Source organism: Lampetra planeri, chromosome 59 (genome assembly GCF_965212315.1).
Source record: "Lampetra planeri chromosome 59, kcLamPlan1.2.h2, whole genome shotgun sequence".
Lineage (NCBI taxonomy): Eukaryota > Metazoa > Chordata > Hyperoartia > Petromyzontiformes > Petromyzontidae > Lampetra > Lampetra planeri.
In genome coordinates, this window is record NC_136165.1 from 3086990 (window position 1) to 3099812 (window position 12823).

Sequence of the window (12823 nt, forward strand, 5' to 3'; positions counted from 1 at the left end):
TGTAGCCTTAACAGACTGTAGGGGCAAGTGCTGTTAGCGAGCACCTATGAAGGCCGGCACGGTACACGAGGGGGTGGGTGGCCAACACCACGCCCGGCCGCCTTTGTCTCCCCAGTGGCGATGTTTACACACCGCACCAGGTACTCATTTGAGGCTGAGTCGACCTAGGGGAGGCCCAGAACCGAACTCGGTTCGCCGGCTTCGTAGCACAGCGCGCTAACTGCTACACTACCACACACACACACGCAGGTGTACTGTACACACGCAGGTGTACTGTACACACGCACATGTGTACTGTACACACGCACATGTGTACTGTACACACACAGGTGTACTGTACATACACACAGGTGTACTGTACATACACACAGGTGTACTGTATATACACACAGGTGTACTGTATATATACACACATGTGTACTGTATATATACACACACACAGGTGTACTGTATATACACAGGTGTACTGTATACACACAGGTGTACTGTATACACGCAGGTGTACTGTACACACGCACAGGTGTACTGTACACACGCACAGGTGTACTGTACACACGCACATGTGTACTGTACACACGCACATGTGTACTGTACACACGCACATGTGTACTGTACACACACAGGTGTACTGTATACAAAAACGAAGAAATCAACCTCCCACAGTGTAGCCTTCACAGACTGCTGGGGCAAGTGTGGGGTTAGCGAGCGCCTATTAAGGGGGGGGGGGAACACTCCCCTCTCCTTACACATCCATCTCTCCCTGTACCCCCCCCCCCTCTCTCTACAACTCCATCCCCCCCCCTCCTCCACCCCCCCCTCCTCCATCCCCCCCCCTCCATCCCCCCCCTCCATCTCCCCTCACCCCCCTCTCTGTATGACTCCATCCCCTTAACCCGTCTCCCCCCCTCCATCTCTCCTCGATCCAATGTCAACAAACTCCCCTCCACTCTACTCTCCATCCGCTTTGTCGAATCTCCTCCCCCCCCCATCTCCCCCCCGCATGACTCTCTCCCCCCACTCCCCATCTCCCCCCCCCCCCCCACGACTCCCCCCCCCCCACGACTCTCTCCACCTCCCCCCACCCCCATCTCCCCACCCCCCCCCCACGACTCCCCCCCCCCACGACTCTCTCCACCTCCCCCCACCCCCCATCTCCCCACCCCCCCCCCACGACTCCCCCCCCCACAACCCCCCCTCCCCACGGCTCTCCCCCCCCACCCCCATCTCCCCCCCCCCCACGACTCTCCCCCCACCCCCCTCCCCCCCCTTCTCCCCCCCCCCCACGACTCTCTCCCCCCACCCCCATCTCCCCCCACCCCCTTATCCACCCCCCCACGACTCCCCCCCCCACAACTCCCCCCCCCCCCCCCACGACTCCCCCCCCCCACGACCCCCCCCCCCCACGACTCCCCCCCCCCCCACGACTCCCCCCCCCCCCCACGACCCCCCCCCCCCACCAATCTCATTGCCGCAGACTCCGCCGGAGTCAGGAAACAGAAACGAAAACGCCGAAGAGCCAGACAAAGACAAAGGTCCCCCGTGTAGCCTTTGACCGTCTGTCGGGGCAAGTGCCAGTTGGCGATGAGAGCACCTATGAAGGCCGGCACGACACACGAGGGGGTGGGTGGCACAGCACCACGCCCGGCCGCCTTTGTCTCCCCAGTGGCGATGTTTACACACCGCACCAGGTACTCATTTGAGGCTGAGTCGACCTACGGGAGGCCCCAGGACCGGTTCAGATAATCGTCACTGGGCGTTGGCCATGGGCGAAAATCGAACTCGGGTCGCCAGGTTCGTAGCGCAGCGTAGCGCTAACCGCTCCACCACCGCTCCCCGCACGATGTAAGTTCAACAAAACAAAGATCCCCCGTATAGCTCTACCAGACTGTCGGGGCAAGTGCTGTTAGCGAGCACCTATGAAGGCCGGCACGGCACACGAGGGGGTGGGGTGGCCAGCACCACGCCCGACCGCCTTTGTCTCCCCAGTGGCGATATTCACACACCGCACCAGGTACTCATTTGAGGCTGAGTCGACCTAGAGGATGAGGCCCCAGGACCGGTCCACGTTGGCCGTGAGTGGGAATCGAACTTGAGCGACCGGGGTTCGTAGCGCTAACAGCTCTGTATGTTCAACACACACACACACACCCTCTTGGTTCTTTCGGTAAAGTCACGTAGAAGGAAAATAATAAAATAATAAAAATAAAACATAATAAAATTATTCTCACGACGTTTCGGCCACAACGCAAGCAGCCGTCCTCAGGTGGAGAGCAGGTCTGTCGAGGAGACAGAGTCATTCAGACTCATTCAGACGCTGTCTCCCAGACAGACCTGTTCTCCACCTGAAGACGGCTGCTTGCGTTGTGGCCGAAACGTCTGTTTTATTTTTCTTATTTTATTATTTCCCTTCTACGTGACTTTACCGAAAGAACCAAGAAGATGAATCCCTGCAGTCACGAAAGCTTTCAATCGACACACACACATCAAGGAAATTGACCAAACATCCGAATGTAGCCCTCCCCCCCCACCTCTCATCCCGCCGTCTCCGCTGCACCCCCCAACCTCCACTAGAAACCATCCCTGGAGACGCGGCAGAGCTTCCCTGGGTAAACAAAGGGCATTGTTTTCGCTCGAGACAATAACAGCAGCAGCGAGTGCACTCCAACACCATGTGAGACTAGGCTCTAAAGAAAGCTGTCTCGGGTGTGGACTAATCAATTTCAAGGACAGTGCATACTACAATTACTACTACAATTTACACTGGTCAACAAAATAAAAACATTTTTTTTCCGGCCTGGACTTTTGCAGCTGTTTTAGACTAATTTCAGGGTGCTGATTCCAAATCTGATCTCAGATTTGCTCTATCACATCTCATTTTTATGCTATCGGCATACCCCATTTTCATTGATTTTACCCGAAATTAACTCTGTCACTTATGATTGCAAGTTGTTGCGAGTCAGTGACTGCTTTAGTGTTAAAATACGGTGCTGTATTTTTAGGATAGTGCGTTTATAATATCACTTTATGTATATATCCACATTTATTTAATATTTTTCTACTGCAGTTTTTATTGAAAATGCAATATTTGATATCTCAAAAACCTGATGTGATAGCCAAAACTGATGCCAGATTTGGAATCAGCACCCCAAAATTACATTACAAACCGTTGGAATACCTTATGCCAAAAAACAGTGTGTTGACCAGTGTTAGCAAAGGCAGTGTAGAGGCCTCATCCAGCAGTAGAGAGGCCCTCATCCAGCAGCAGATTAACAAAAAGGGCTGTCCGTGTGGGGTTACTGAAATTTGCCGTTTAACATACACTGCGTCGTTTGTTGGGCGTGTGCTCAGCCATCATGTTATAAAATATATTTATATTATTATGGAATAATGTACACAAAGCTGCCTGTAACAGATACCGGCAGGCAGCATTTAGGGTTTAAAAATCCGCAGAAGGTCTCACGGACGGTGGCCCTCCCTCCGCGTCGCAATTTGCCCGGTGACGGGTCGATAAAATGCCACCGCGGATTTCCACTTGCGGGCGGCGTTTTTACCAAAAAGAATCCAAATTCGGGATCCGTCTGACGCGCGAAAGGCGGCACCGCGTCGTGGGGAAACCCCCCGGCCGGCGGGCATGAGTTCGACTCCGGGACACGATCAACGTCCAGTGGCGACGGACACACAGAGGACGCCTCCGATTGCGAATGTTCCGACTTTGGAACTTTCGGAGAAACGAAACAAAGCCGTATGGTCCAGTCGCCTGTTCGGACCGCGAGTCGTGGGTTCAACCGCCGCACAATAGATGGCGGTGGTGGCATCTACATCTACAGAACGTGAAAAACCAGTGGCATCTACATCTGCAGAACGTGAATAACCAGTAGCATCTACATCTGCAGAACGTGAAGAACCAGTGGCATCTACATCTGCAGAACGTGAAGAACCAGTGGCATCTACATCTGCAGAACGTGAATAACCAGTAGCATCTACATCTGCAGAACGTGAAGAACCAGTGGCATCTACATCTGCAGAACGTGAAGAACCAGTGGCATCTACATCTGCAGAACGTGAAGAACCAGTAGCATCTACATCTGCAGAACGTGAAGAACCAGTGGCATCTACATCTGCAGAACGTGAAGAACCAGTGGCATCTACATCTGCAGAACGTGAAGAACCAGTGGCATCTACATCTGCAGAACGTGAAGAACCAGTAGCATCTACATCTGCAGAACGTGAAGAACCAGTGGCATCTACATCTGCAGAACGTGAAGAACCAGTGGCATCTACATCTACAGAACGTGAAGAACCAGTGACATCTACATCTGCAGAACGTGAAGAACCAGTGGCATCTACATCTACATAACGTGAAGAACCAGTGGCATCTACATCTACAGAACGTGAAGAACCAGTAGCATCTACATCTACAGAACGTGAAGAACCAGTGGCATCTACATCTGCAGAACGTGAAGAACCAGTGGCATCTACATCTACAGAACGTGAAGAACCAGTGGCATCTACATCTACAGAACGTGAAGAACCAGTGGCATCTACATCTGCAGAACGTGAAGAACCAGTGGCATCTACATCTACAGAACGTGAAGAACCAGTGGCATCTACATCTACAGAACGTGAAGAACCAGTGACATCTACATCTGCAGAACATGAAGAACCAGTGGCATCTACATCTACAGAACGTGAAGAACCAGTGGCATCTATATCTACAGAACGTGAAGAACCAGTGGCATCTACATCTACAGAACATGAAGAACCAGTGGCATCTACATCTACAGAACGTCAAGAACCAGTGGCATCTATATCTACAGAACGTGAAAAACCAGTGGCATCTACATCTACAGAACGTGAAGAACCAGTGGCATCTACATCTACAGAACGTGAAGAACCAGTGGCATCTACATCTACAGAACGTGAAGAACCAGTGGCATCTACATCTACAGAACGTGAAGAACCAGTGGCATCTACATCTACAGAACGTGAAGAACCAGTGGCATCTACATCTGCAGAACGTGAAGACGTGACAAACCCTACTGGACGCCTGTGAGAAAGAGCTTAGAGCTCATCGGATTCCTCCTCTCGTCCAAGTCAAGGTTCTGATGATTCTGGCTGCCCGCTCCACTGCTAGCCTACCCCGTACAGCCGTCACCCCCCCCCTCCTCCCCACGTCTCCTCGCCTGCCCAAGCCCCCCCCCCAACTCGCCTTAACGCCATCCTCAAAAATCACCACCAAAAACAACAACAACAACAACACAACAACACAACATGATAATTGGTTTTTTTACCCTTCTATCTGGCAACAAAACTGACACCTTTTTTTACAAGGAGTCATGTTTGCATAGACCACAATACCTGCAGTCGTAATGGAAACAAAAAGCACAACTCTGATAATGTGCGCCTTTTGGCGTCATCTGGTCCAACACCATGTGAGACTAGGCTCTAAGGAAAGCTGTCTCGGGTGTGGACCAATCAACTTCAAGGACAGTGCATACAGAGTTATGTTTTTTGTTTGCATTATGACTGCAGGTATTGTGGTCTATGCAAACATGACTCCTTGTAAAAAGGTGTCAGTTTTGTTGCCAGATAGAAGGGTAAAAAAAGCAATTATCATATTTTTACTGGCAAATGAGGTTCCAATGGAACAACACAACAACAACACAACAACAACAACCGCTGTTCATCACGAAGTGGTGGTGGTGGTGGTGACGTCACCACGCGGGGCTTTGTGCCAGGCTAGGTACACATCGAGGGCCACGTGAAGTGTCTTACGGTTCCGCTGTTGGCTGGAGGTCACGGGACTGACCCAGCAGACCGCCGTGGGGTTGACGGACTGAGATGCGACCGGCGGATGTCACCGACTTTTTTTTATCTCCCCCTACTGTGTCGATTTGCTGCGTTTTAGCCGCCCGGCGGCTCTGCTCGTTGTTGTGAGCGTCGCTTCTCCGCACTCCACCACGAACTATACCATCACCACCACTGCATAGCAGCAACAACAAAATACTTTAACCAAAGCCCATTGTTAAATCATCATCGTCAAGTCCAATTCATCATTGTCATCATCATTATCATGAATCTATCACCAATCAACAATCTCACAATATATTGATCATGAATCATCGTCAGGCTATAGCCCTCCAGTTCCACCCCAACCACCACCACCACAGCCACCGTCACTGAATCAACATTCACACACAACTAGACCACCCATCGCATTCGCCTTTTGACACCTTCCCGTCTCTTTCACCTGAGCACACACACACACACCACGTGTACACACACACACTACGTGTACACACACACACCACGTACACACACCACGTGCACACACACACCACGTATACACACACACACACCACGTGCACACACAAAGACAGAGACAAAGATCCCCCGTATAGCCTTAACAGACTGCAGGGGCAAGTGCTGTTAGCGCGCACCTATGAAGGCCGGCACGGCACACGAGGGGGTGGGTGGCCAGCACCACGCCCGACCGCCTTTGTCTCCCCAGTGGCGAAACGCAGCTAACCGCACACGCACACACACACACCCCCCCCCCCAAGATACAAACACACACAACACTAAGTCACCCACTCGGTATAAACATCACTGACACATTCACCACCATTAAGCACACCAACACACAACTCACATCACACTTTAACGCCACACACACACCGCTAACGCACTCATTCAGCAACACTTAGAACACATAACACAGAATCAGATTATTGTATTCATACTGCAGGCATTCGATGAGCTATACAGTTCTTGTTCACCCAGATTTCCAGTCGGGGCAAGGTGTAAGAACGTCACAACAACCACAACACCAACCACACAAAGTGTAGGAGATTTCGATTTAAAGCTTTCGTGACTGCAGGGATTCATCTTCATGGTTCTTTCGGTAAAGTCACGTAGAAGGGAAATAATAAAATAATAAAAATAAAACATAATAAAATAATTCCCTTTCGATTTAAAGCTTCCTTTCGTGACTGCAGGGATTCATCTTCTTGGTTCTTTCGGTAAAGTCACGTAGAATGGAAATAATAAAAATAATAAAAATAAAACATCATAAAATAATTCTCACGAAGTTTCGGCCACAACGCAAGCAGCCGTCCTCAGGTGAAGAAGAGGTCTGTCGATAAGACTCTTATTATGTTTTATTTTTATTATTTTATTATTCCATTCTACGTGACTTTACCGAAAGAACCAAGGAAAACGTGTAGGAGAGTTAAAACAAATCACTAAAACAAATATGTACAATTAAAACTGAGCGATAGTTTAACTAACCAGGTAAAGGGCCGACTGAGTCATTACATTCTTTTTCAAAAAGCGACCCGACCACACATGACACAGCTCAAAGAAGTGGCTTATCACGTGAGAAATCTCACACAGGCCCAACACACACACATCACACACGAGAAACACCCCAAGTGTCCAACACACACACATTACACACATTACACACATCACACACCACAAGTGTCCAACACACACACATCGCTGACACATAAACCACCATTACACAGCAACACACAACACACTTGCACAATACCTACAACACTCAACACGCAACCAATGCATACACACGCAACACAAATACACACAAATACACAAACACACACATCGCGAGCAATGCGGGAGGTCCGAATTCCCCTGTCTCCCCCCTCCCCCCCCGTCTCCCCCCCCCCGTCTCCCCCCTCCCCCCCGTGTCTCCCCCCCTCCCCCCCGTGTCTCCCCCCCCCCCGCGTCTCCCCCCCCCCGTGTCTCCCCCCCTCCCCTCCCCCCGTGTCTCCCCCCCCCGCGTCTCCCCCCCCCCTGTCTCCCCCCTCCCCCCCCCCGTCTCCCCCCCCCCGTCTCCCCCCTCCCCCCCGTGTCTCCCCCCCTCCCCCCCGTGTCTCCCCCCCCCCGCGTCTCCCCCCCCCCCGTGTCTCCCCCCTCCCCCCCGTGTCTCCCCCCCACCGTGTCTCCCCCCCCCCCGTGTCTCCCCCCTCCTCCCCGTGTCTCCCCCCCGTCTCCCCCTCCCCCCCGCGTCTCCCCCCCCCCCCGTCTCCCCCCCCCGTGTCTCCCCCCCTCCTCCCCCCCACCGTGTCTCCCCCCCCCCCCCGTGTCTCCCCCTCCTCCCCGTGTCTCCCCCCCGTCTCCCCTCCCCCGCGTCTCCCCCCCCCCGTGTCTCCCCCCCTCCTCCCCGTGTCTCCCCCCTCCTCCCCGTGTCTCCCCCCCGTCTCCCCCCCCCCGTGTCTCCCCCCCCCCGTGTCTCCCCCCTCCTCTCCCGTGTCTCCCCCCTCCTCCCCCGTGTCTCCCCCCCGTCTCCCCCCCCCCCCGTGTCCTCCCCCCTCCCCCGTGTCTCCCTCCTCCCAGTGTCTCCCCCCCCCCCGTGTTTCCCCGTGTCTCCCCGTGTCTCTCTCCCCCCCCCGTGTCTCCCTCCCCCCCGTGCCCCCCCCCCCGTGTCTCCCCGTGTCTCTCTCCACCCCCCCCCCCCCCCGTGTCTCCCTCCCCCCCGTGCCCCCCCCCCGTGTCTCCCCGTGTCTCCCTTCCCCCCCGTGTCTCCCCGTGTCTCCCTTCCCCCCCGTGTCTCCCCGTGTCTCCCCTCTCCTCCCCGTGTCTCCGCCTTACCGGTCCAGCAGAGTCTAAATCGCTTGCTGCAGTTCAGTCTTTAGAGAGACTGCCCCAGACCCCGTCTCCTCCTCCTCCTCCCCCGTCTCTCTCGCCCGTGTCTCCGCTGTCTCTCGCTGTCTCCGCGTGTCTCTCGCTGTATCTCCGCCTTCGTGTCTCCGCCTTCGTGTCTCCGCTGTCTCCGCGTGTCTCTCGCGGTGTCTCCGCCTTTGTGTCTCCGCTGTCTCCCCGCTGCTTTGTCCGCGTTGTCTGCCGATGTCTCCGTGTCTCCCTCCGTCTTATCGCGTGCGCCTATGTTGTCTGTGTCTCAGACGAAGACTCTGCGTGTGTGTGTGCTTGTGTGCGTGTGTGTGTGCTTGTGTGCGTGTGTGCGTGTGTGTGTGTGCTTGTGTGCGTGTGGTCTGTGTGACTCCGTCTATGTAAGTCTGTGTGTGAGTCTGTGTGTGTGTCTGTGTGTCCTCCGCCTGTGTGTGAGTCTGTGTCTCTGCCTGTGTGTGAGTCTGTGTTTCCTCCGCTTGTGTGTGAGTCTGTGTCTCAGTCTGTGTGTGAGTCTGTGTTTCCTCCGCTTGTGTGTGAGTCTGTGTCTCAGTCTGTGTGCGAGTCTGTGTTTCCTCCGCTTGTGTGTGAGTCTGTGTGTCTCCTCCGCTTGTGTGCGAGTCTGTGTGACTTACTCTGTGTGTGTCTCCGCCTGTGTGTGAGTCTGTGTGTGAGTCTGTGTGTGTGTCTGTCTCTAGACCGTCTCCGTGTGTCCTGTCTCTGTCTGTCTCCGTGTGTCTGTCTCCGTGTGTCTGTCCCCCCGTGCTCACCACCACCACCACGACCCCCCAGGGTGTCCTCTGCCTCGCGCGGTGCTCGACCCGCTCGCTCTGTGGGTGGAGCGAGGGAAGAGGCGGCCTGGAGCGAGGGGGTGGTGGAGTTGGGAGGAGTGGGGGGGGGTGCTGGGTGTGTCACGGGGTGACACGTGTGTGTGTGTACACGTGTGTGTGTATGTACACGTGTGTGTGTGTACACGTGTGTGTACGCGTGTGTGTGTGTACACGTGTGTACGCGTGTGTGTGTGTACACGTGTGTACACGTGTGAGTGTGTACACATGTGTGTATACGTGTGTGTGTGTACACATGTGTGTGTGTACACGTGTGTGTGTGTACACACATGTGTGTGTATACACGTGTTGTGTGTACACGTGTGTACACGTGTGTGTGTGTACACGTGTGTGTGTGTACACGTGTGTACACGTGTGTGTGTGTACACGTGTGTGTGTACACGTGTGTGTGTGTACGTGTGTACACGTGTGTGTGTACACGTGTGTGTGTGTACACGTGTGTGTGTGTACACGTGTGTGTGTGTACACGTGTGTACACGTGTGTGTGTGTACACGTGTGTGTGTGTACACGTGTGTGTGTGTACGTGTGTACACGTGTGTGTGTACACGTGTGTGTGTGTACACGTGTGTGTGTGTACACGTGTGTGTGTGTACGTGTGTACACGTGTGTGTGTACACGTGTGCGTGTGTACACGTGTGTGTGTACACGTGTGTGTGTGTACACGTGTGTGTGTGTACACGTGTGTACACGTGTGTGTGTGTACACGTGTGTGTGTGTACACGTGTGTGTGTGTACGTGTGTACACGTGTGTGTGTGTACACGTGTGTGTGTGTACACGTGTGTGTGTACACGTGTGTGTGTACACGTGTGTGTGTGTACACAGGGTAACGTCGCGGTTAGCGCTACGCTGCGCTACGAACCCGGCGACCCGAGTTCGATTCCCGCTCACGGCCACCACCAGTGACGATACTTATCTGAGCCCGGTCCTGGGCCTCCCCTAGGTAGACTCAGCCTCAAATGAGTACCTGGTGCGGTGTATAAACATCGCCACTGGGGAGACAAAGGCGGTCGGGCGTGGTGCTGGCCACCACACCCCCCTCGTGTGCCGTGCCCGCCTTAATATGTGCTCGCTAACAGCACTTGCCCCAGCAGTCTGTCAAGGCTATACGGGGGATCTTTATAGTTGTATGTGTAGGACGCGATTTTATCAACATTGATCAGCGTGGTGAGGTATGGTCAAACAATCCCAATGACTCACAGTGATGCTTGAAATATATACATAAATAACCAAGGTTTCATGCAATTGCCCTTATCAAGAGCACCTATTCCTATAATACATTAACATAACACTGAATAACCACGACATCAGAATGGAACATATGGCAGTGGTGATATTTCGACTTTTTTTTATCACGATAATCGTAAAAAAAACGTCCTCGCCTTTGAACGCAGGAGATCGTGGGTTCGATCCCGACCCTGACGCCTGCTGCTGTATATTTGGAGTTTTCGTGTCTCTCTCTCTCTCATCATCACGGTGGCTAGGAGATGTTAACTACCTCGCCTGGTATGCAGGAGGTCGTGGGTTCGATCCCGACCCTGACCGCCTCCTGCTGTATATTTGGAGTTTTCGTGTCTCTCTCATCATCATCATGGTGGCTAGATGTTAACTACCTCGCCTGGTATACAGGAGGTCATAGGTTCAATCTCGACTCTAATGCCTGCTGTATATTTGTAGTTTGCGTGTCTCTCTCTCTCTCCCCGTGGTCGCGTGGATTCCCCATTTTAGAATCACCATCACCACGCGTTTCGAGTATTTCGTTGCTGCTATAAATGTCTAGCGCGACGAAGACGAGTATTTGTTGTGGGCAGGTCACTTCTGAAAAAAAGATGAGCTACATAGCTCAGTGGACCTTACCTGGTCAAAATAAAAATACAATTTCATAGTTGAATAGTTTAGTTTGACAGACTGGGAGACACATAGACGCACACGGAGACTCACACAGAGACCCATAAACTCACACAGAGATACATTGACTCACACAGAGACACATAGACTCACACAGAGACACATAGACTCACACAGAGACCCATAGACTCACACAGAGACACATAGACTCACACAAAGACCCATAGACTCACACAGAGACTCATAGACTCACACAGAGACACATAGACTCACACAGAGACACATAGTCTCACACAGAGACTCATAGACTCACACAGAGACCCATAGACTCACACAGAGACCCATAGATTCACTAATAGAGCCATAGATCCACACGGAGACACATAGACTCACACAGAGACACATAGACTCACACAGAGACCCATAGATTCACACAGAGACACATAGACTCACACAGAGACCCATAGATTCACACAGAGACCCATAGACTCCCACAGAGACACATAGACTCACACAGAGACCCATAGACTCACACAGAGACACATAGACTCACACAGAGACCCATAGACTCACACAGAGACACACACAGAGACCTATAGACTCACACAGAGACTCATAGACTACAAAAAAGGTGCATTTCACCCTTCCAAGTCTTGCCGAGTCTCAGGATGCCCTGTCAGGAGGTTCCTGCCACACTGGGAGGTTTGGCCCGAGTCCAATCAATGCACTTCTCGCGTGTGGAATTTGGAAGCGTTGGAGACACCCCCCCCCACGCCCCCCCCCACATCCCCCCCCACACCCCGCCCCCCACACCCCGCCCCCCACATCCCCCCCCCACACCCCCCACACACCCCCCCACACCCCGCCCCCCACACCCCGCCCCCCACACCCTGCCCCCCACACCCCCGCCCCCCACACCCCCCCCCACACCCCGCCCCCCACAACCCGCCCCCCACACCCCCCCCCACACACCCCCCCTCCCCCCACACCCCCCCCACACCCCACCCCGCACACCCCGCCCCCCAAACCCCCCCACACCCCTCCCCCCACACCCCCCCCCACACCCCACCCCCCCACACCCCGCCTCCCCCTCCCCCCACACCCCCCCTCCCCCCACAGTGGGAAGGGGACTCACTCCCGTGCGGGGATCTTGTTGAGAAGTCTCCACGTGTCATTGTGCGAGAGGAGGGGAGGGGGGAGGGTGGGGGGGAGGAGCGGTGGCGCAGTGGTTAGAGCGCCGCGCATCGACTTCCCAGGAAACGACAATGTCACCAATCCTGCACGTGACCGGCGTGGTGAAGTATGGTCAAACTCGCCTAACCCCATTACCGACCCCACGTGGACAGGGCCTTCAAGCAGCAGTGGATTGACCGTGTCTGATGGTGGTGATCATGATGAACCCTCACATCTTCTTGGTTCTTTCGGTAAAGTCACGAAGAAGGGAAGTAATACAATAATAACAATCATTCAGACGCT

General features: G+C 53.8%; 1 protein-coding gene across 1 annotated transcript in view; it reads right to left on the minus strand.

Moving 5' to 3' along the window:
• Nucleotides 1-9435, minus strand: part of LHFPL2 (LHFPL tetraspan subfamily member 2) — a 61308-nt gene extending 51873 nt beyond the window's left edge. Inside the window, exon 1 of the mRNA XM_078618855.1 lies at nt 8617-9435. The gene's annotated coding sequence lies outside the window, so the exon portion shown is untranslated. The remainder of the gene's footprint in view (nt 1-8616) is intronic.
• Between the last annotated feature and the right edge of the window lie 3388 nt (nt 9436-12823).